This window comes from Passer domesticus, chromosome 20, assembly GCF_036417665.1.
Source record: "Passer domesticus isolate bPasDom1 chromosome 20, bPasDom1.hap1, whole genome shotgun sequence".
NCBI classification, from domain to species: domain Eukaryota; kingdom Metazoa; phylum Chordata; class Aves; order Passeriformes; family Passeridae; genus Passer; species Passer domesticus.
The window spans coordinates 12,479,140-12,500,402 of record NC_087493.1 but is presented as its reverse complement, the minus strand read 5'-3'; the positions used below and the strand labels follow the sequence as shown (position 1 = coordinate 12,500,402).

The following is a 21,263-nucleotide window of genomic DNA, read 5'->3' as shown; positions in this document are numbered from 1 at the left end:
TGGTCACTGCTCACCTTGACCACCCCGCCTTGACTTCTGATATGTGGTTTTACTTCCTAAAAAGAAAAACAAAGAACAGAGTCACCATTTATACTCCCCCTGCAGAGACAAACAGGGACTGACCTGCTCAGGGCAACCCACTCACCTGGGATGGGGTGCTCTGCCATGGATTTTATCCGCCTGTATCTAAAAGCAAGTGAGGACAAATGTCAAAGGGCTGCAGGATAACTTCACAGCTCCAGACATCTTGGGTCCATCTACAAATCCCATCTATAATCCAACTACAGCCCACACTACGAATTTCAAGCCCCCAGGATTTGTCCTATTACACCAGACTAGGCAGCAGGGCAGAGCAGCTCCGGTACAAATATGTGCAGACACCCGTGACACAGGACAGGACAGGACAAACAAGGGGGACACAACAAGGACAGAAATCTCTTGGCAAGAATGACTGCAAGGACTGAGAGAACGCAAGATTAGATGACCGAGGTGAGACCGATGAGGCTCAGAGAACCCTGGAGGAAGAATCTGCTAAGAGAATGGTTTATTCCAAGAACTACAAAGATGGATGTCTGAGAATCCTACGGCCAGAATCCTCTACCTATCCTTGCATTCTTACAAGCCCTAATCTGCCATAATGGATCTTTACAATGCACAGCAGTATGTACAGCTCAGAACAAGACCTGCAGAAAATCTGACTGGATGCTCCTAAAGAGAAATTCAATTCCAATGCCTGTCCAAGCTCCTGAGTCAAATGTCCTGTGGCATTGGTACCAGGCCAAGAAATGCAGAGATCACAGATGCTAAGAATGATGCCAGGGTTACTGATAGGCCCCTCAAAGGGCTAAGGTAAAAGACATGAGACAGCCACACAACACAATGCACAATAGTCACATGACAAAACACACCGGGACTGCCCTCCTCTGCTCAGCTCTGGGACCAAAAGTGACACTCTGCTTTTGTGTGGCCTCAAGACAACATTTCCTGGATATCCTCAGCTCCAAAGCTGACTCAAAAATCCCTCCTGGTGAGTCCTGACACAGCAACCCCCTTCCATCCCCTCTGTAAGTCACAGCCCTCAACTTATCTCTTGGCTGTCCAGGAATGAGAATCCACATCAGGTGCAAAGCAAGGCCACCAGGCTGTCTGGGAGGTTCCTGCTGTCACCGGGCTGCTGTCTCCTAGTCGGTCAAGATAAAGGAAACCAGACATCAGTGCATCATCTTAGCAGCATATCGACCAAAACCCAAAAATTCTGCTACTCAACGCCTCCTAAGAATGACCGGGTCCTCGGCCCGCACGCTTCGGCCGTGCTCTGAGACCGACGCTGTCGTCGCAGGGTACGCCTGGGTAAAGAGGAGATGAAGTGATGTAGGATAGCTGAGAACTGAGCGGACCCCAGCTCCTCCTCGATACCCCCCCAACTCACCATGGCTCCTTGGCCATTCCTGAGGGCTACCCAGAAGCAACCTTTAAATAGAAAATTTGAAGGCTTCATCGCAGGGTCCCGCAATACCTCCACAGGCTCATGAGAGCAGCAAACCTGGTCCATTGACCAGTTGGTGACAGGGGCTTGGCATAACCTGAGTGGATTGCCTAAGGCACACAAACAAGAACAGAGGCTTAGAGCTGCACCACAACTTGAGACCTGAGCAATAACAACCGCTTCTATCCACTGCTCACCTTGACCACTTCAACTTGACTGTTGCTATATTGCTTTACTTCCTACAATAAAGAAAAAGAACAATGCTGTAACAGAGTCACCATTTACACTCCCCCTGCAGAGACAAACAGGGACTGACCTGCTCAGGGCAACCCACTCACCTGGGATGGGGTGCTCTGCCATGGATTTTATCCATCTGCATCTGAAAGAAAGTTGGAAAAATGTCAAAGGGCTGCAGGACCACTTCACAGCTCCAGCCATCTGGGTCAGCCTAGGAATATCATCTAGAGTCCAACTACAGCCCACATTACAAATTTCAAGCCCCCAGGATTTGTCCTATTACACCAGACTATGCAGCAAGGCAGAGCAGCTCTGACACAAACACGTGCAGACACCAGTGACACAGAACAGGACAGGACAAACAAGGGGAACACAACAGGGACAGGAATCTCTTGGCAAGAGGAATGACTGCAAGGACCCAGAGAATGCAAAATGAGAGGACATAGGTGAGACCGATGGTGAGCCGATGAGGCTCAGAGAACCGTGGAGGAAAATGATGCTAACTGAATGATTTCTTTTAAGAACTGCAAAGATGGATGCCTGTGACTCCTACGGTCAGCATCCTCTACCTATCCTCACATTCTTACAAGTCCTAATCCCCAATAATAGATCCTTGCAAGGCACAGCTGTCCATACAGCTCAGAACAAGACCTGCAAAGACATCTGACTGGATGCTTCTAAAGAGAGGTGCAATTCTGAAGCCTGTCCGAGCTCCCGAGTCAAAAGTCCTGTGGCATTGGTGCCAGGCCAAGAAATGCAGAGATCACAGATGCTAAGAATGATGCCAGAGTTTCTGATAGGCCCCTCAAAGGGCTAAGGTAAAAGACATGAGAAAGCCAAACACACAGAACGCACAATAGATAACTGACACGATACACTCCAGGACTGCTCTGCCCTGCGCACCTCAGCACTGGGATCAAAAGTGACGCTTGGCTTTTGTGTGGCCTAAGGGGCCACTTCTTGGACATCCCCATCACCAAAGCAGACTCAAAAATCCCTCCCTGTAAGTCCCAACCCAGCACCCCACTATCATCCCCTCTGTGGGTCATAGCCATCGACTTATCTGTAGAGATGCCGGTCCGTGTGAGATGCAAAAGAAGGCCGCCTCGCCATCTGGGAAGTTCCTGCTGTCACCAGGCCGTTGTCTCTTAGTCAGCCGCATTCGAGAAAACAGAGCATCAATGCCTGATCTTGGCAGCACATCGGCCAAAACCCGACAATTCTGCTACTCACCGTTCTCCTAGCAATGCCTGGGTCTCTTATGAATGCCGCACGCTTCATCTGTGCTCGGAGGCTGACGCCGTCATCGCAGGGTTCACCTAGGTTAAGAGGAGAGAAGGTGATGTGGTATTGCTGACACCAGAGCGGACCCTCGCTCCTCCTCCCTATTCCCCGACTCACTGCAACTCCTCAGCCATTGCCAAAGGCTACCCGGGTGACACATTTAAATAGGAAAGGCAGAGGCTTCATCACCAAGTCCTGTAATACTTCCCCAGGGCTCACGAGAGCAACGATCACAGTCCATCGGCCAGCGTGTGACGGGGAGTTATGCATACTCCAAATGGATTGCCTAAAGCAAACACAAACGAGAATGCATGCTTACAGTTGCACCAGAGATTCAGATCTCAGCAATAACAGCTTCTGTTCACTAGTCACTGCTCACCTTGACCATCTCGCCTTGACTGCTGATATTCAGCGTTACTTTCTAAAAAGAAACAAAAAGAACAATGCAGTAACACAGAGTCACCATTTACACTCCCCCTACAGAGACAAACAGGGACTGACCTGCTCAGGGCAACCCACTCACCTGGGATGGGGTGCTCTGCCATGGATTTTATCCATCTGCATCTGAAAGAAAGTTGGAAAAATGTCAAAGGGCTGCAGGACCACTTCACAGCTCCAGCCATCTGGGTCAGCCTAGGAATATCATCTAGAGTCCAACTACACCCCACATTACAAATTTCAAGCCCCCAGGATTTGTCATATCACACCAGACTATGCAGCAGGGCAGAGCAGCTCTGGCACAAACACGTGCAGACACCAGTGACACAGAACAGGACAGGACAAACAATGGGGACACAACAGGGACAGAAATCTCTTGGCAAGAGGAACGACTGCAAGGACCAAGAGAATGCAAAATGAGAGGACATAGGTGAGACCGATGGTGAGCTGATGAGGCTCACAGAACCCTGGAGGAAGAACCTGCTAAGAGAATGGTTTATTCCAAGAACTACAAAGATGGATGTCTGAGAATCCTACGGCCAGAATCCTCTACCTATCTTTGTATTCTTACAAGCCCTAATCTGCCATAATGGATCCTTGCAATGCACAGCAGTACGTACTGCTCAGAACAAGACCTGCAAAGACATCAGACCGGATGCTCCTAAAGAGAAATGCAATTCCAATGCCTGTTTGAGCTCCCGAGTCAAAAGTCCTATGGCATTGGTACCAGGCCAAGAAATGCTGAGATCACAGATGCTAAGAATGATGCCAGGGTTTCTGTTAGGCCCTTCAAAGGGCTAAGGGAAAAGACATGAAACAGCCAAAAACACAGAATGCACGATAGCCACGTGACACAATACACTCCAAGACTGCTCTGCCCTGAGCGCCTCAGCACTGTGATCATAAGAGACACTTGGCTTTTGTGTGGCCTAAGGGGCCACTTCTTGGACATCCCCATCTCCAAAGCTGACTCAAAAACCCCTCCCTGTAAGTCCCAACCCAGCACCCCACTATCATCCCCTCTGTGGGTCATAGCCATCAACTTATCTGCAGATGCCAATCCGTGTGAGATGCAAAAGAAGGCCGCCTCGCCATCTGGGAAGTTCCTGCTGTCACCGGGCTGTTGTCTCTTAGTCAACTACATTAAAGAAAACCAAACATAAATGCAGTATCATGGCAGCACATCAGCCAAAACCTAACAATTCTGCTACTCACCATTCTCCTAACAATGCCTGGCTCCTGCGGCCGTAAGCTTCGGCTGCGCTCGGAGGCCGATGCCGTTGTCGCAGGGTTCGCCTAGGTTGAGATGAGGCAAGGTGATGTGGCATTGCTGAAACCAGAGTGGACCCTTGCTCCTCCTCCCTATTCCCCAACTCACTGCAACTCCTCAGCCATTGCCAAAGGTTACCCGGGTGACACCTTTAAATAGAAATGGCAGAGGCTTCATCACAGAGTCCGGCAATACTTCCACTGGGCTCACAAGAGCCGCAATCACAGTCCATCAGCCAGTGTGTGATGGGGGCTTTGCACCCTCCAAGTGGACTGCCCAAAGCACACAAATGAGAATGGATGCTGAGACTGATGATATTGAGCATTACTTCCTAAAAATAAAGACAAAGAACAATGCTGTAAAAAAGAGTCACCATTTACACTTGCCCTGCAAAGACAAATGGTAAGTGACCTGCTCGCGGGAACTCCCTCACCTGGGATGGTGCTCTCTGCCATGGATTTTATCCGTCTGCCTCTGAAAGAAAGTCAGGACAAAAGTCAAAGGGCTGCAGGACAACTTCACAGATGCAGACATCTTGGGTCAACCTAGGAATACCATCTAGAATCCAACTACACCCCACACTACAAATTTCAAGTCCCACAGATACGTCCTATCACACCAGACTATGCAGCAGGGCAGAGCAGTTCCAGGACAAATAGGTGCAGACACCAGTGACACAGGACATGACAAACAAGGGGACGCTAAACACCACACATTATGCTACACACGGTGTGACACAAGGATGAGAAAAAAGTTCCTGGCAAGATTTATAATGGCAAGGACCAAGAGGATGTCAAAAGAGATGACGGATGCCAAGGCGACAGTGCACGGAGGAGACTCCTCTAAGGAGCACAAGAAAAGACTAGAACAGAGTGACCTGTTATAAGACCTGTTGATCACAATGATCAAGACGGCTGTGAGACAATGCTCTGTTTAGAATGTTCTCCATAGCATACAATCCCATAGCATACAATCTTGTAAGCCCCGGGACATCACAACTCATGGCTGGATAGGATAGGTGGTGATGCAGCCGGGTACAAGGCCTCAAAGGCGTCCGACTCGATGCTTCCGAGATGTGACTTGGACGCAGCCGAGCCCGCCGGTAAAAGAACAAATGACATTGGCATCCCGCCGAGAAGCGCGAGCCTTCGAGAACCTAGAGATGATGGCTGATGCTTGTGGTAAGGGCCTCGAGGGGAAAAGGCAGAGATATCTGATCCAAGTGGCCCCAGAGACACACTAGGTAACACAGTATACACTGGACAACACAACATAGACAGGAACTGTTCTGCACTGCACACCCTAGAGCTGCATTCAGAAGCAGAGCATCTCCCTCGAGCTGTCTTAAGAGGCCCCTTAGAGGACATCCCTTTACCCTCTGCAAACTTTTAGGTCTGTCCCAGGAATTGCCAACCCACTACTCTCCTATCATCCCATCTCCAGGCCTTGGCCCCCGACTTATCTTTTGGATGACCGATGATGTGAATCCATGTTGGACCTGAAATGAGTCTGCCTCAGAGCAGGTCTGCCATGATCACCTGTTAAACCTCTCAGTCAGCTACAATAAAGTAAACCAAAAACAACATATGAGTTTTGTGTTATGTGGGCCAAATCCCAGCAAGGCAACTACTTGCCCTCTCCTGAGCTTGTCTGGGTCCTCGAGTCTCCGGCTTCGTCCCGAGTCCAAGGTTGTGGCTGTTATTATGAGCGGCACCTGGGTTAGAGAGAGGCAAAGTTACGTGGCATTTCTGTGACCGCAGTGGATGAGCTTGCATGCTGCAAGACATGTGAATGCCTCTGCTACGCTTGTGAAAAGGCTTGGACACTGTTTCTCACCCTGCTGCCTTCAAAACCCCCCACAATAACTCCTAACCCAATATGTGCTCACCTTCCCTCTCCTAGTCACAATCCTCAGTTCATCTGAAGCCTCAATCTCAAACATGATCTTTGACACAGGGCAGCTCCCTTTTGTGACATGATGAATCTGCTGATAAAAGGGTTGCACTTGACACAGCCTAGAATTTCTGGAAGTTGCACTCCTCCTAAAAAAACCCAAAACAACAAAACAAAAATAAACAAAACAAAAATAAACAAAACAAAAATAAACAAAACAAAAATAAACAAAACAAAAATAAACAAAACAAAAATAAACAAACCAAAAATAAACAAACCAAAAATAAACAAACCAAAAATAAACAAACCAAAAATAAACAAACCAAAAATAAACAAACCAAAAATAAACAAAAGCACCTTACCACCCCTGAACATACAATCCAAAATAATAAACTTAAATACTCCCTGTGTCCAATACTGTTTTCTTCACAGCATCTTCAAAGCCTCTGTTGCTTCATATGCCCAAAAAGCACCTGCTGAAAATAAGCAGAGGTAAGCTGAAAGAGCCTCTTCACCAAAATGAGAGGAGAGCTCTTATCCCAGCAGATCCCAGAGAGGGAATGAAGCCCCTCAGCAAAGGCTGGGGTTAATATACCCCTGATGGTGCCCGCCTCTCGTTGCCACAGCACCTGGGAAAAGGGAGGGGGCAAATCCCACCGGGTATAAAAGCCCTCAGAGCTGCTGCAGCTGTTTGGCTCCACTCACTTGAATTTGAGAGAGGTAAAGGGCTTGCTGTAAGAGAAAACTCTTCAGAGAAATGACAGTGTTTTCTTTTTGCTACAACTGCTTGGACTAAAAGGGCAGACATGGGTAAAAAATACAACTTTGTGTTTAGGTTACATGATTAGATAAATTGCATAATTTGCTGTTAACTTACATAGTTTTTTCTTGGTGAGTACTGAATGGTGCTTCATGTGTGACTAAGTAAGGTGGAGAACAGTACTAATTGTATGAATGTTCTTACTCTCCTTGGGGCCTTGAATTGGGGCTATCTATATTATAAAGAAAAATCAGAAAAATAATCGTCTCCTAGGTAGCATCAGGGTTAACCATGTACTAGCCTGGCCCTTCTCTGAGATACTTGGTCCTAGAGAGCAGAAAGAAGTGCCCAGAAATGCAAATTTAAACCCTTAAAATGCTGAAAAAGGCAGAGCTTCCTTCAAGTGAACCCCTTAAAATTAGAAAATGGGACAGTTGCTTCCACTGAAACTGATACAATGGCAAATAAATGGCCAGGTTCTGGGTGTCAGTTTGCAGGAGGCACTTGGCACTGTCAAACCAGCCACAGTTGCCTGTGGTGGCACCTTGCATCTGGGAGGCATCCCAAGACGTGCAGAATTTCAGCTGGCAGCCGGCCACTCTGGGCCACTGGCTCCCTCACACAAACTCTGGCTATTTTCCCTGGGAAACAAAACTCACCAGCCCAGGTTCCTGGTTTCACTTTGCAGGGGGCGCTTGGCACTCCAAGGCAGAATTACAGCTTTATTTTGCTGCTGTATTTGTCCGGGCGATTTGGGGTGCCTCTGCCTCGCCTCAGCCTTCTTCTGCCGTGTCCCCTTCTCCTCCCGGCACTCCTCAACGAACTTCTCGTGCCTGAGGGTGAGAGGTGGAGCAGCCCTCACACCAGCCCTAACCTCACCCTAAAAACCACCCCTACCCGGGTGGAGAGTGCACGGTGGAGGTTAGGGGGCCAAGGGACAATGTCGGGGGGTTTAGGGTGACACACAGACGTGTGGGCGGGGGTGCCTTGACAGGTGGAGAGCTGACACTGAGGGTTCGGGGTACAAAGGACACAGGTAGGGTTAGGGCACAGGTGCAGCACCTCTCGCCCTAGCCTCACCCTAACCAGCCCCCCAAAGAACAGCCTTTTCCCCCAAGAGCAGCACAACCCAGCAACCCTAAGAGCGAGAGCAGACCGGAATCCTCCTGCTGGCACAAGACACCAACCCTCAACAACAGCAGGACAAGGACAGAACCCTCAGAGGACAACAAGACCCACTGTGAAAAGGTAGGGAAGACATCAGAGGGTTTGAGAGCAACAGGTGAGGCTTGGAGGCTGGGCAGGTTTTTCTCAAGATTTTTCCACAACTTCTAAGGATATGTAAGGGATTCTAGAAGGCTTCTCAGCACATTGTGGGCCTTTAAGAGTATTCTAAGGAGGTTTTAAGTGCTATTTCAGGGGTTTTTGGAATACTTTTAGGGGGAGAATTAGAGGGGATACTCGATGAAAATGCAGAGTTTTAAGATTGCAGTGGAATGCAATTAAAAAGGGCCAGAGATGACAGACTGCCTTTGGAAAAACAGTGATGGTCTAAAGGCTGTGATTTCCAGGCCCAATGGAGTCATTGTGGCTATCGCCAGATGCTGATAGCTGTGTAGGAGAGGAATCCTGCACAGTAGAACTGAACACCCCAAAAGAACCTACATAAAACCTGACACCACGAACCTGGGCTGGTGAGTTTTGCTTCTCAGAGAAAAGGGCTGTCGATCATGTCCAGGGGCCAGGGCCTGGAGTTGCCGGCTGCCTGCTGAAATTCTGAACGTCTCAGGATGCCTCCCAGATGCAAGGTGCCCCCATCAGCAACTCAGCTGTGGCTGGTTTAGACAATGCCAAGTGCCTCCTGCAAACTGACATCGGGAACCTGGCCTGGTGAGTTTTGTCTCTCAGAGAAAAGGGCCGGTGTCCTTGTCCGGGGTCCAGTGGCCAGGAGTGGCCTGCTGAAATTCTGAATGTCACAGGATGCCTCCAGCACGCAAGGTGCTACCACAGGCAACTGTGGCTGCTTTGACAGTGGCAAGTGCCTCCTGCAAACTGACATCAGGAACCTGGCCGGGTGAGTTTTGTTTCTCTGGGGAAAGGCCAGCGTTCGTGTCTAGGGTCCCGTGGCTTGGGGCGGCCGGCTGCCTGCTGAAATTCCACGCGTCTTGGGATGCCTCCAACACGCAAGGTGCCACCAGAGTCAACTGTGGCTGGTTTGGCAGTGCCAAGTGCTTACTGCAAACTGACATCAGGAACCTGGCCTGGTGAGTTTTGTTTCCCAGGGAAAAGGGCCAGCGTACCTGTGCAGGGCCCGGTGGCCCGGAGTGGCCGGCTGCTTGCTGAAATTCCGAACTTCTCAGGATGCCTCCCAGATGGAAGGTGCCACCGCATTCAAGTGTGGCTGGTTTGACTGGGCCAAGTTTCTCCTGCCTCTTCAGCTAGAAGGGGTGGTGTGATGTTCCGTTTGGGTCATGAGCAACCTGGTCTCTTATTTTTTTTAACTTAGGAGCACCATTTGTGCCTCAGCTCTGCCTTCTGAGTCATTAGTGTTCGGCAGGGGCTTTTCACGTACACTTATGGGAGTCAAGCTTTTGATTCATACTCGAGGGAAATACTTGATTTATTGCTTGGTTCAAAAAATTATCTGCCAATGTGTCTGGTGGGGCTGTGTGCTGATAAGTTTCATGAGTCAAATCCAGGGTATGGATTTGAAATACCTTGGGGTATAGAGCAACTCTTGTAATTACACAGAGTAGCAGTCACATGATTAAGTTCTTAATCTTGGAAACAGCGCCAAACTGTTAGTATCCATGCAGCCCTACAGTAGCTGGGAGGTTCATGATTGATGTAGTGGTGGTTCACTTTTCTAATGATTTTTGGAAAGCTGGTCCATCAGCTGAGGTTACTTGCACCTGTAGATTGGCACACTCAGTTTGGTGGTGGTAATAGATTGTCATTCCTATTTGATTGGTATGCTGAACACATCACCCTGATCTCAGGGAGTGCAGAGAAAGGAAAAAAGGGAACGTGAGAATACTCTACTCTAAGCATCATTATGGATGCGAACATGCAGATAGCCCATATAGTCCATGATGTGAACGTGTGTATATGTTGACTAAGGGATGCATGAAATTCCAGCTAATGGGATAACTGCAGAGATCAGTCATGCCTAGGGAAGTCTGCCATCTCCCGTTGCACCCTGAAGTACCTTCTGTACCCACCACAACCCTGATTTTCTTTTCCCAGTGTCCCTTTGACAGGTGCAATTACTGCAGGCAGCTGGAGCACTGCTGGTGTGCACAGTCTGACGTTTACAGCATGGACTGTTGGATGCTATTTTGAACTCTACTGATGTGTTAGGATTTTAGCTTTTTTATTTTTCATATATTTGTAATCCTGCAGCTTGGCAGCTGCAGAGGTGTGAAACACTGACATACCAGCTGTCAGCACCATTTACATCAGCAAGATTGGTCTCTTAGGACAATAATGGATGTAGGACAAATGATGATGGTGAGCTGAAAGTGCTGTTACTCATTATGGAAACTTTGGATTGCTCTCTGGCCAGTGCTAAAACTATAAAGCTGGCAGCCAGTGGACAAGTCCTCGGTAACCTCTGCCACTGAACAGAGGGGAACAGAAGTGCTATAAATCTTGTGGGTGACATTTAACATTTGTCAGAGAAACACTTTGGACTTATTTTAATCTCTTCATTTTGGAAAGTTCATAATAACAAATAATGGGTGCCTTGAACCCGGCCAGTGAATGCCCTGCCTGTCCCAGCTCCAAATGGAAACTTGAAGTGGCCCCTTAATGGAAAGGGCAGCTCTGCTCATCGCTGCCTCTCGTGCACTGTGTGGTCTTCCAGTTGCTGCTAAATGGATACAATCCTTGCAGTGTTTACACTTGCTGCCTGTTACTGCAATGACACTGGAGCCTGCAAATGTTTTAACTTGATTTTTATTTTTTTTTAAAAAAACCTGTCCATTAATCTTCTTCAGTGCTTGGAAGAAAAGTAAATTATTTACCATGCGGATGTTATGGGGGATTGTTTCTGCATTAACATTTCATTTGGGAGTGTTAAATCTGTCTCTCATGCTAAATTAGGGATTGGGTTTATCAGGTGATTCATCCAGAGATGAATCCCATCCAAACACACATCTACTAGCGCCTCTTCTTCTACCCAGATGCTTCCCTGCAATGAGTGTCCAATGCTCCAAGTGAAACAAATGCTGGGCCAAGGCAAGTAACCTTATAAAGTGTACTTCCAAGCTGTAAATTTTGCTACTCACCTAAATGAGAAGTAGTCTCAGCTGGAAAAAGAAAAAGGGATTTTGTGCCATGCCATTAGTATGCCTGCTATTTTTAGCTGGGCTTATTCAGGCAGTGCTGATCTCCTTGATGAGAGGCTTTAGTGGTAGGTAGATCAGTCACTACTGCACTAGAACAGATTCTCAAAGAGTTGCTAAACCTAATTTAGAATTAGTATGCCAGGAAAAAAGTGACCTTTTTAATTGTCCCAGTGGTATCCAAATGGAAGATGTAGGGACAATTTCATGACAGGACAAGAGGACACAGTCAGAAGCTGTGCCAGGGGAAGTTCAGATTGCACATCAGGAAGAATTTCTTCCAATGCCACCAAAGTCCTTCTGCAAACAGGAGAACATTATCCTGGGGAAAGCTGTTTGAGGACATAAGCTAACAAATTCCACCTCACATTTCTGAGCACAGTGTGTGTCTGAGCGGTCAGGGAGCTGCAAATGCACAGGCTTTTGGAGGAACTGGCACTGCCATATGCAAAATGTTGGGATATCCAGGCTGACTCTAGTTGTCCTCAGCACGTGTGGGGCAGTGATTTTCCCTCTCACACCCACAATTAACCTTCCTGTGACTGCCACAACAGAGCAGGTTCCAAAGTGCTCTGAGAGCATCTGCTGAAAAGGGTTGGATAAACATACTGTAGAAAGAGCAGAAACTTAAACCTTGACCACCACCACTTCCCTGCTCCATGTTAATGTATATCTGGGGGAAGTGCATGTACAAATAAAAGCCAAACTGTGATATTGAGGTGCCTGCAGTGTGTTCTCCAGAGAAGAAATGTTTAAACAGTGGCTTGGAAAGAAGAGGTTGAGAGCCCGCAGTGAGTTTGACCAGAGAAATTCCAGTCTGATACTGGAAATACTGATTGTCTCAGAGGTTCAGTGTTGCCAACCAACCTGCACATACGGTACCAGTTTTATTGATACATGCATAAGACTAAACGTGACACCTCTGTCAAACGTATCCCTGGGTACCATTTAACGTTTAAAGCAGCTGCTTTTAAAAGATTGCCTTTGGGCACAGCCCACCCAGGCAGAACATCATCATCTTAAGCACTTTCCAAGTTGCCAACAATTGGGAATTCTTGCCTTGTAGCAATATAATTATACAATATTAGTGGAAGTCAAACAAGAGGGCATTCATCACCAGCTTGTGCTCTCTTGCTCTGTCATGCCTTCACTGGTTTTACTGATAACTCCATGTACAACTGCGTCTCTGGGTATTTGATCTCCTTGAATGTCCGAGCTGCTGGCTTGAGATTTGATTGCTGGTTTGTAAGCAGAATTAACGGTGAATCAAGATTTTGGGTTACTCTGCAGTCTTCTGTATTACTGTTTAAATAAAAATTGATCACTTTTTTACAGAATGTTCTTATCATGACAACAGGAGATACATTAATGCCATTTCTCACTGGGAGTGATAGAGTGAATTAAGGATGTGTATTCATGTTCATTAATGAGCAAGTGTGAATGCAAGAAACTTCTTCCCATACTGTCAATTTTCTTTTTTCTGACTTCTCCTGTTTCTGCTTTCTACTTGTTAGTCAGCACACAGGAACAAGTGCCAGCAGGGAGTAATAGCAGAAAATGTAAGTTTCTTTTTGGCAAGGATATTTTTGTACCAGATCTCATCTAGGATAGGGCAACACGCTTCAGCCCTCATTGCTCCATAGGTGACAAGAGTAAGATGGGTAGGGGACAGAGCCATTTACTGTCCAGTTCACAGCTGCACTGTCACACAGCTGGGTGGCTGGAGACTGCTGTGTGTGCTGACCAGCTGCTTGGGTTTCCATTTCTAAGCTTTGTGCACCCCTGTAACTGGAGGATGTGGGAGAGGTAGGGAGAGAATATCTAGACACCTCTGTCTCCCAGAAGTGACCTGTTAAATTAATAACCTGTTTCATCTCTATGTATCCACTGCCTATCCCTCCATCTAATCTCTCCACCTCTTTGGGTAAATCATCCTTCTGTTAGAACTGCAGTATTCTTCCTAGGAAAGGGGTGAGTAGCGATGAGTGGTAAACTGAAAGCAGAAAATAGATCATTCATGTTATGGCTATTAGTACATTTGCTATTAATAAGTCAGATATTCCTTAGAAGTCCCTTAAACTTTGTCTCCTGACATTACAAGCTTGATAGCAATTCAGTCTGTTTATGGTTCCTTTTCAATGAATCTGCTTCTCAACACCAATTTTGAGCTAATGGAAGGCCATCCGTATGATGGAAATTCTACTGTCTTAGACCCCGACTCCTCAGCATGGATCTCTCTAGAAGATCAGAGCTTACCCTGCAGGAAATTTATATGCACCCAAGAGCTTTAGGAGCATAAATCCTGTTGACTGATCAGCAGAAACTCCAAAATGAACTAACACCTTCAGCAGGAAACAACAATCTCCCCCACATCTGCAGGCAGAGAGCTCATTTTGAAGGAGCTTGTGGCCATAAATCCTCTAAATACTTTTGAAAATTTTTTCCAGAACAGACAAAACAGGTTTGTGGGCTGCAGGGAGCAGATGTACCCTGTGCACATCAGATATGTATTTCTGTGTCATGACATCACAAAACTGCTTGAGCAGGCAGGTCTTCCCCCTTTTCTGGCATGGATGAAGCTTAATGATAAATTCTACGTTTGTTGAACTACCAGAGTAAAACACACAATAGAGCCAAGGATATATAGCTTTGTAATTGCTTTCTCCCCCTTGGCTTCTCTGCAAGAGCCCATCTTTTATTCTCCACTTGCTCCTCATGCTCTCCTGCCGCAGCTGGTGAGAATGGGGCCAGGTTTATGAAGACGTTACCTGCTCGTGTCAAAAGTGACACAACCCAGTGCAATCTAGAGCTCCCTGTGTTGTGAGCCTCTGATGACTATATTTATAATCCAATCATGCTGGAAAACACAAACATAACTTCTATCTGACCTTCTCAATTAAACCATGAGGATTTTTTTTCCACTGGGATTTCTAATGCCTTGACATATGGAGTATTTTGTCTGGTGGCATTTCCCCTGCTGCTCCTCGTATTATTTCTGTGGCCAGGCTATGCATTGCAAATCTCTCAGCTTCAGCATAGTATAAGAGCACCTTTTAAAGGTGCCTGCTGGTAGCCCTGGGTGGGATCTGTGCAAGAAGGGCAAGGGCAATGACTTGCAAGTGATGCCAGAGTAGTCTCTAAAGAATGAGTGTAAATGACTGCTTTATGATATGTTGTTAAGGTGGAGGAAATGAGAAAATCTCTCGCTAGCTCTCAAGCCTTTCATCCTTGCAGTCTCTGAGCACCTCCAGGCTATGACCTCACCATCAGGATCCCAGTTTACAGGATACAGAGGTTACAGTATCTGCTCAAGATCCTTCTGAAAGGTAACAGGACAGGAATGAGATCCAGGTTTCATTACTCCCCCTGTGCCCCAGAAGCCTAATTCCTGCTCTTACTTTTTGCTTCTAAAATCAGGCACTTCCCATGAACTATTTCTCTGTTTATGGAACTGTGTTCAATGTTATCAGCAGAAACCCTTCAAAATACACTCACACAAGCCAAAGTGGGTGTCTTTTGATCAGGTTTGATCAAAAGATCCATACCCACATAAATGACTGGTGGCAGAGGGTGGTGGAGAGCCCACCCTGACTGTCCTCCTTCTTGCACTCATGTGCATTTGAAAACTGGTGTGGGTACATGCTGCTCTCTTAGTGCCAGTTGTACCTATGTCTTCTTTTCAGGACTACTAAAGACCTCTTGATGTTGTGCTGGTACAGGTCAGACTAGATGCCAGCCTCTTCCTCGGTACAGCTGTTGTCCACCTTCTGGGCCCCAGGATTGTTCAGACATGCAATGTTAATGAAGACTTCTGTCTACACGAATAATCACCATGCAAATGAGGCCTTGACCTGGTTTTCTTAGGACTAGAAGAAATCTCAACTTGAAAGTTTATCAGCTTTGCCCAGTATCTGAGTGGAGGAAGCCAGCCTTTGTCTGGTAGATCACTTCTGGATTTGGGGTTTCCCGTCCTGCACTGGCCTGGTCAGTCTTGCATGAACTATGTTGTTTATTGTTTCTTGTAATTAGTCTCATTTTTGAAGCTGGTGAAGTCATCAGCTTCAATTTGAATGTGTCCCCTCTTAGTTGAGACGAAACTCTTTTAGAAGCTATGCATAATTTATGGACTGGTTATACCCACTTCCAAAGAACAAATGAATTAGCGGAATTCATTAGTAAGCTGGATCGTACACACACTAGCACCTCTAGCAGAGTAGGAGTCACAAAACCTCCTCCTGATATAAACTGCTGTATCCAAGTTTGGCTGAGAAGCTATATTTGACCTTACAGCTTATGCTGTCATATGATGGAACTGTGCAAATTGGGTAGGTAGTAGCGTTGCAGTGTTTTCTTGTGTCTGAGTACATTCAGCTACCACTAAACCTTATAGATTAGCCTGGCCTAGATTGCTGATGCTGTTATGTCAGCAAAGAGCATGAAACGCCCTCTGTACCAGAAGCCCTGCCAGCATAGCAATGCTGGCAGGGCTTCTGGTACAGAGGAGGGAATCTAGCTCAGCTCTGTGCTGGGAACTCTGATTTAGTATATGCCTTGTCTGCTTCAATAACAAGAAAATTACACTTGCTCAAACCTTTTATTAAACACTTAAATCTGGCTTTGGTAGGTTTATTGCTTTTGCCCGTTTTTCTGAGGCAGGGAGAGGGGGTGTGTTGGGACTTGGGACTGCACTTGAGAAAAGTTAACTTCTAAACCAGCCCAAACTAAGCATTTTCCCCACCTGATGTTGATTCGCTGCCAGCAGACTCTGCAGTGCCCCAGAAGAGCCACAGCTGTATGAGATGGGCTTCTCTACACCATATATACCTTCACATCACAAGATAATTGGGATGGGAGTTGCTTTTTTGCACAGCCTATAGGTAAAGAGGATACTTACCTGCGGTCTCACGGGTGGTCTCCAAAAGCCCTTTAGAAATTCATTCCTCCCAGGGTCTCTACAGACTCTCTGGACTTCTGCATGGCCACTGCCCTTGTCAAGGTCCGTTCAAGGAGCATTTCACTGCTCTGAAACCCTGTGCCATAGCCCTGTAGCTTGAGTATCCCTCATGCATTTAAAATATCCTTTATGGCTGTTAGGAAAGAGAAAATTAAAGAGAATGGTACTTACAGGACATCAAACATACAAAGGGCCTCTTTATCCAAGAGGCATCTCTGCATATGGGGTAGTATTTTACCTGTTTAAATGGCTTCTTCTAGTGCCCTTAAGTACACTGTTGTGCCAGCTAAGTATGGATTTTTAATGAAGCCCCCTCCCTTCTCCCCTCTTTTGCACATAACTATCATTTTAGAGGTTAAGAAGTCCCCTTAATATCTAGCGAGAGGTTTAATGCTATATGCTCTTTAAAGCCCCCCCCCCCCACTACTGTGCTGTATTCATAACTCTGAGATGATAATTTTAGCAGTCTTCTAGGACTGATGTTTGGTGTTAACATTTCATGACTGTGTCAAAGGAGCAGGGGGGATGGGAGCTATACCTGTCATGTTTTAACATATGGCTTTAGTCATCTTAATTAACACAACTTCATAGAATAAAACCCCCACAAAACAAAATCCAACACGCAAAACTCAATATGTAAGCCTTTTTGCCTGGGGAGGGTGAGTGGCTTCCACTACTGCAGTGTGGATGTTCCTCATTCACAGCAAATGGAGCATCACTGCAGAGCCCCATGTTAGGCTGTGGTCATGGGGGCCTGTGGATGCCTTGGTGACAGATGAATATGCAGGAGAGGATGACTTCAGACCTTTCTGTTTGCATAACTCATACATCAAGTAAGTATCTGAGTAAGGTTTCTATGGTATCAGGGTTGTATATCATCCTGGCAATGTATGCATTTAGAAAAATGCACAAAAACTTGCAAAGTACCATGTTTTGACAAACAAGACTGAAGACAGAGTTCTGCTCTTGGTGTGGATGATGTTTTGTGTCTAAGAGCACCATTGCTAGCTGCGGTTGTGACGCTTGAGAGATGATTCTGCCATCCTGGGTCAGACTGAATCGCCTCCTGCAGTGATTGGGGGTAGATGTTTAGGAATAATAGAAGGGAGAGGGCATGTGTGTGGTACTGCTTCAGAAACAGTCTCCCACAAGCCTTTTCTGCCCAAATCCAAGGCTGTCCATGCATTTACCCCAGCCACTTCTCTGGCACTGCACTAATTAGGGCCATCTCTTCTCTGCGTTTTGTGACATCCTGAGGTCAGTGATGAGTCCTTACATCACGTGTACATTTCATGAGCAGTACATTCACAAGCAGTACATTTTCAAGCTGACCAGCTAATCTATAAACTTGGTGCTTAGCTACTGTTGTCCACTTTTCAGTCATCACTATGCAGGTTTTTTGCAGCAATGTGCCCTGGCATCCACCCTGGGGAGGGCAGGTAGCCTTGGACCTGTGTGTCTGAATTGGTTCTTTCTCTACAGAAATGAAGACCTTTATAAAATACACGTTAATGCTGAAAAGCACTGGGGATTTGATTATTTGCCTTCCATTTTACCCCTTAACTCCCTTGCGTACAAGGCCTTTGGGGTCTGGAGATGCACACCCTCATTTTGTGCCCTGCAGAAGCATCCCTGCTTTACTGTTCCCCAGCTGGTCTGAAGTCAGCCCGGCTCTGGCTGCTCATGCTGCAAACACCTCCACTTTGTTTTGTGGATTTCTTTGAAGGCCGAATGTGTGCTTTGCTGGGAGAAGCTGGGTTGGGGCTGCAGCCACACGACCCAGCAGCAGTAGCAGCCCCTGAGCCTCACCCCTGTGATCTGGGCTACCGTTGACAACAACCTCCGCTTTGAAGGAGCATTCAAAGCCTCTCGGGGCCAGTTGGGAGATGACTTCAGACCTTTCTGGTTTAGCACATGCCATTCCACGGGCAAAGATCCTTTCATTAAAACTGATAGATGACATTTTTTTGCAATATTTACAATTCAAAGTGTTCTGATCAAAGTGCTGGAAATTAGGATGCTGATATAAGTACTCATTTCCCAGATTTTGCACCAGAAAAGAGCATGCAATCTGCTTTCCCTTTGTGTGCCCCATGTCAGTTGCAAGCATTTCTACGTAGCTGATTCCTGTAGATATATTTGCTGACTCCTAATGTCAGCAAATCTCACTATGATTAGGCCTTGACGTGACAAAACAAAGCCTTGAGTGTTACACGCTAGGTAACTCAGTGCTGAGATAAAACCTAAAAATAAACCCCAGTAGTCTTTCAATGGAACTGAGCACAGAACAAAATAAAATTTTGTAAGTTGTTAGGTCCTTTCAAGCCTTGGTACAGTACCTTGCCCAGAGGTGCCATGTAGGGCTACTGAGGCAACTTCAACATGAGTAACACTGTTTTCTTCCACATCACCTTCTGTGCAGACACCTTACATGTGTTTAGGCTTGAATTTGGGAGAAGAATTGATGTATCCATGTTAAAGATCAGAAAATTTGGGATGCTGGAAGGGATTTCCCCTGTATCAGCCATGAGATGCCTGTGGTCATCAGAAATAGGACAACAATAATTTATAGAACCACAAAATATTTCTGAACTGGATCCAGATTTTGACACTCTCACTGTTCTTTACAATTTCCTTCTGCTTCTATTTCTGCCTTTACAGCTGAAGGTTTTGCTGTTAATTTTTTGAGGGCACCAGGTCAGATTTATCCCTAACAGGCGTTTGTTCCTGATCTGTCCTTACGGCTCCTCTGTGCCCTGCCTGTATTCAGGTCTTTGCTCGTTTCCAGAAGTGCAACTGTTACTGCATTGGATCAGAATGGAATCTGTCTAGCCCTAGCATCCTGTCTGTCACTGAAGGCTTTGGAGTTGCAAGAAAATCAACATTTAGAGGCCATCCATTCTCATCTCTCCAGTCTTGCCAGCAATAAGAACACATTCAGTGGCTCTGTCCCACTGTACTACTATTTTTACTCTGCAGTTTGCACTGGCTCTAGTTCAATTTTAAATTCAAATCCTTTCAAAGAGAAGTACAGATGCAGTACTTCTCTTTGAAAAGATTTACTACTAATCTCTCTGGTGTCTGTGACAAAGGATGGTTTCTTAGCATTACCACAAATGTTAAAATATTAATGAGGGAAGAGTCTGGTATCTGGCAAAGGCTGTCTGCTAGCACTGGAGATGGACTTAATGATCTTGTTGCCTTTGCTACTGAAAAATGAATATCTTACACAGGAGAGATTAGACAGACCTGACACCTTTAATAAAATAGGGCCTCTATTTCTACAGATGTATTTAAAGTAATTTTAATCCTTTAATGTTTTATGAAATAGCAAAGCTTTGAATGAATCTATTTAGAATGGTCTCTAAGCACTGTAGTAGGGTTTTTTTGACCCAGATCCCATTTGTAATGTGCTCACTCTTTATATCATGTTTTTATATATATAATTCTTTTCTACCCAGATGACTTTTTGAAATGAATTGCCATAAAAGGTGCATGGTTGATAGTGTGACAAAGCAAGAGTTTGGAAACAGGCTTCCTGTAGGAATCTTATATCTCCACTTATGAGCTGAAACAAGCAGCCTGGTTTTCCTGTACTCTTGGTATCAGTGATCCCACTGAGTCCCGTCTCTGCCAAGTGTCACCTTGTACCAGGACACAGCCACTGTGGGCACAGACTGGCCCACACTGAGAAGAGAGACTGGCCACCTCCGGACAGTGCTTGGTGATCACTCTCAGCTTAAGTCAGTACCCAAAATGTTCCATAGGAGAGCCTGGAGGCCTTGCCTGAGTATCTGTACAGGTTTCCCTGGTTACGGATGAGGATAAAGCTGCTGTTATTGAAAACTGAACACTTCATCTATTTCAAAGGGGCAAGGCAAGGCAAGGTAAGCTCTAGGTTCCTTCTGGCATCTCCCTGCCGACCCTACAGTCAAAACATGCTTTTGGTGGTACTGGGTTTCCACTGTTTCTGCTGCAGCATAATATGCCAGTAAGGTGCAATTTACTGCCCAAGCGAAAGACAATGAAAATCATTAAACCTTAAATCTCAGCCCAGACATTGAACACTCGACTACCTCAACCTTTTGCTCTCTGACCCAAACTGCCCTAAAACCAACCAACCATTCCAGCCCTCTATGCAACTGTTGTATGTGTTTGCGGTGTGATGTTTGTTTTATTTGTGCAGGTGTTAATTTGAGGGCACAAAAAAAGGGCAAAAAGTAGAGATGCAAATAGTAACTGTGAAGTGATACATGCTCGGTGATGAGAACTTGGAGTAAAACCGATATTAACTGTAAGAAATGTGAAGTCCTAATTTCTCCCTAGCTCCCCAAATAGAAGGAAATAAAGGCTTTGAAGTAGGATATTCTCAGTGAATTAGAGTGAGTGTTTTCATTTTATCTTCCTAATAATGATTTAAGATGACTTTTGCATGAATTTAAGCACTATAAAGAAATGAAAGCCTGGGAGGAAGATGGTTCTGAGGAATATTTCCATGAAAAAATACTGAGAATGACTTTCAAAAGCATTTAAGTGACTTATGGCCTACATCTTCTGAACTTAAACTCTTAGCAGAAAACATTTTAAAGATGCCT

General features: G+C 45.9%; 2 long non-coding RNA genes across 2 annotated transcripts; both read right to left on the bottom strand.

Annotated features, from left to right (window-relative positions):
• Positions 1–14: 14 nt before the first annotated feature.
• On the bottom strand, positions 15–2,835 carry LOC135284346 (uncharacterized). The gene is made up of 4 exons (XR_010349763.1): positions 1,825–2,835; positions 1,684–1,725; positions 146–1,596; positions 15–56 (listed from the first exon to the last, which is right to left on the bottom strand). It is a non-coding gene; the product is annotated as an uncharacterized LOC135284346 (long non-coding RNA).
• A 3,443-nt stretch (positions 2,836–6,278) lies between these two features.
• Positions 6,279–7,147, bottom strand: LOC135284428 (uncharacterized). Its single transcript, XR_010349836.1, has 3 exons — positions 7,011–7,147; positions 6,604–6,754; positions 6,279–6,429 (listed from the first exon to the last, which is right to left on the bottom strand). It is a non-coding gene; the product is annotated as an uncharacterized LOC135284428 (long non-coding RNA).
• Between the last annotated feature and the right edge of the window lie 14,116 nt (positions 7,148–21,263).